Source organism: Ictalurus furcatus, chromosome 18 (assembly GCF_023375685.1).
Source record: "Ictalurus furcatus strain D&B chromosome 18, Billie_1.0, whole genome shotgun sequence".
Classification (NCBI taxonomy): Eukaryota; Metazoa; Chordata; class Actinopteri; order Siluriformes; family Ictaluridae; genus Ictalurus; species Ictalurus furcatus.
Window position 1 is genome coordinate 23064526 of NC_071272.1, and position 4012 is coordinate 23068537.

A 4012-nucleotide genomic window follows, 5' to 3' on the forward strand; every position below is an offset into this window, starting at 1 on the left:
AGCCTATCTCAGGGAACTCGGTGCACAAGGCAGGGGACACCGTGGACGGGGTGCCAACCCATCACAGGGCACAATCGCACACACACCTTCACACCACGGACAATTTGGACACGCCGATCAGCCTACAGGACATGTCTTTGGACTGGGGGTGGAAACCGGAGTACCCAGAGGAGAGCCCTGAAGCGTGGGGAGAATATGCAAACTCCGGCGCACACACAGTGCGGAGGCGGGATTCAAACCCCAAGAACCGGAGGTGCGAGGCGAACACGTTCACCGCCAAGCCACCGTGCCGCGACCCTAACCGAATAACCAATTATATAAATATTAGGCTCGTTGTAAACGTTTTCAGTGAGATCTTATTACTATTTAATTGTGCCATCGAGCTTTTTATTCCTGAAATTTCCACCAAGAGAATATATTATGCTTGAATTGACATTATTTATAGACTTGTGTCGGAAATTTCAAGGTGTTTTGAGTTAAACAGGCTGGGAGCTATCAGAACTCAATCGTAAATATCTCAGCTTTGATAACGCTGGGTTGTCATTTCTAGCGCTGTAACTAAATTAAAAAAAAATCCTGGCTAAGCTTTGGAGACTCCCCCAACCCCCCCCCTTCCCTCCCCCCCCCATCCCCCACCCTCACCTGGAGAACCAACGCTCTACCTGAATTACAACAACAGCTGCACGATTTCCTGCTGAATGGGTAATAGATGATCATGTTCAGCATGTCTTCTTTTTTTTCTGGTGTAATCCTGAGCCAATCTGAACATTAAAAAGCAAGAATTTCCCCAGCTTCAGAAACAAACAACAGGTTACAAGTGGTAGAGGAAACAAATGCTTCCTTATAGTCCTGAGTGTGGGAATTTCACATTTCACCACACGTTTGTTTAGCGTTTATTGGATAACAACAATCTCTGGCATTGTCTCAAACCAAACTGAATGTGATCGGACAATCTCACACCTGAAGGTGCTAAAGAAGACATAGGAAATGGACAGAATAACTACTACTACTACTACTAATAATAATAATAATAATAATAATAACAGTCATCGTACTATGAGACATATTCAGAATACTGTTTCATAAAGATTTGAATATGCAGTAAATAGTAAGCGATCGTTCTGATTTTCTGCTACATAATATTTTAAAAGAACATGTCTTTTACGTGAACAAATAGCGACAGAAAATAATGCATCCGTTATTCGATGCCATAAAATGTCCCTGGTGTACTTGGCAGGTGGTCACCACATCAACAGCACTGTTGGGGATTATTATCTAAAGAGACTTCTGCAAACATGAGCGATGTAATATATGACATGTTGAAGTTCTTGCACACCAGCTGACGTGTCATACAGGTCCTCTTTAAACAGTACCGGTGCTATCTACCTCTTTAGTAACCAACCGCTAATGACGGTACGACGTTTGTGTCGGTCTGATCTCCAGGAGTACACAGAATACCCATGCAGTAACCGAAAGAGAACAATGGATTTAACCATTCATTTAAGGCCATAAGAACTTCTTGTTGATTTTTAATTTCATATGAAGTGTCTGTACGAGGAAGAATCCAGGACGTAACCGCAGTGTACTTAAGGAAATAGAGGTAGATGTGGTAGAAGTTAAGCATAGTAAACAACGTATGTAGAGAAACAGGATGTTTCAGAGAAAAGTCTCTCATTCATTGTTTAAGCAAAGTGTTTCACTTCGTACGGCTTCAGAAGCATTTCGCTTGCAGCGTTTATGAAGGAAGTGCACACAACCTTGGGGTGTTTCTGGACAAGCAACTATCCGTCTCGCATCACATCGCTAACCTGAGAAGAAACAACAACAAAAAAATCGGCCTATTTCCATCCAGGTGCTCGTTCGGTCCCTCGTCGTCTCAAGACTGGACTACCGATGGTCCTCGGACTTTGCGAACGATCCAGACTTGTTTTCACGAACGTGATGTTCTCCCACATCACGTTCCCTCCAGTGGCTCCCTCAAGCTGTTGCATCAGAATTAAAACACTGATGTGTGCCTACAAAACTAAAAACAGACCTTCTTACATGAAGGCACTTCCCACATCCTGCTCTGCTTCTCGAGGCTCGGCTGGACTCTCCGTGTCTCATTACAAGAAAGACATGCATCAAAACCCAGGCGGCGGAACAAACTTCGCCTGGCTGTCCGAGTCACTGACAATCTTCAAACCTCTTCACCAAGCACATGCATACATGAATTCACCAAGTACATTTCTGAATAAATACGACCTCATCAGATTTTCCTAAAAGTAGGGAAAGAGAACCCAATTAAACAAATGAGACAAAAATATTATACTTGGTCGTTTATTTATTGAGGGAAATGATCCAATATTACATATGAGTGAGTGGCAAAAGTATGTGAACCTTCGCTTTCAGTATCTGGTGTGAGAAATAACCGCAGATAAACGTTTGGGGTAAGTGTTGATCGGTCCTGCTCATCGATTCGGAGGAGTTTTAGACGTTCCTCAGTACAGAACGGCTTCAACTCTGGGATGTTGGTGGGTTTCCTCACATGAACTGCTCGCTTCAGGTTCTTCCACAACATCTCTATTGGATTAAGGTCAGCACTTTGACTTGGCCGTTCCAAATCATTACCTTTATTCTTCTTTGGTAGAACGTCTTGTGCGTCTAGGCTCGTCGTCTTGCTGCATGACCCACTTTCTCTTCAGATTCAGTTCATGGACAGATTTCCTGACATTTTCCTTGAGAATTCGCTGGTATAACTCAAAATTCATTGTTCCATCAACGAAGGCGAGTCGTCCTGGCCCAGATGCAACAAAACAGCCCCAAACCGTGATTCTACCACCACCATGTTTCAGATGTGATAAGGTTCTTATGCTGGAATGCAGTGTTTTCATTTCTCCAAACATAACACTTTTAACTCATTTAAACCAAAAAGTTCCATTTTGGTCTCACTCATCGGTCCACAAAACATTATTTCAATAGCCTTCTCACTCATCCATGTGATCTTTAGTAAACTGCAGATGTGCAGCAATGTCCTTTTTATAGAGAGCCACTGCTTTCTCCTTACACCCCTGCCACGCACACCATTGTTCAGTGTTCTCCTGATGGTGGACTCATGAACATTAACATCAGCCAATGTGATCGAGAGCTTTAGCTGCTTAGAAGTTACCCTACACGTCTTGCTCTTGGAGTATCTATCTATCTATTCATTTTGTCTAATGGCCTACATCCATCAACTAGAATATTTCTAGAAAATACTTCCTTTAACTTTTACCCCACCTCACTACCCAACTCGAGTGTACATCCCTACTCACAGACTCCATTCTACAAAATGCATGAAATATATGGAATGTAATCTCAAACTATGTAAGACGTTTCTTGTGTATATTGTACTTGGGCGATTAAAATAAATTTTTAAAAAAATAATAAAATAAAAAAAAAAGATTTAAAAAAAAATGTAAAGAAAAATGTATAATAAAACTGCTCTGAATGTCTCAGTGCATTTCGGGTTTTCAGACGCGACTTTATTTTTTTATCATTTGTAAAATACGTGAATGCAGCAGAATGACGCACTACGGTGCCTGGGTGTGCCGGTACTGAGTGGGTTAAAATTGCGTGTTAAACTAATAAAATACCTTAAATCACTAAACCTGTTGGCCTCTGACCCCATTCTATTGTGGTGTCTATCATACTTGAAGGAATTCCAGCACTTCCTGTGCCCAAATATGGTCATTTCCCCTGGAGTCCTTTACTTGAAGTTCTATAAACTCCCTCTCTTAAAGGTACAGGCCACATCCTGTTGGATATCTCAGACACACTCAGACACACACACACACACACACACACACAGAAAGAGAGAGAGAGAGAGAGAGAGAGAGAGAGTTTCACAAGTGCAATAAGCAAATAATAGTTTTCCTTTTAACCCTTTGTTTGCTGTCATAAACTTATTAATCGGAAAAATTTATAACTGATTAACATCTTCCAGATTATCTATCAGTTTACACACACACACACACACACACACTCATTGTGT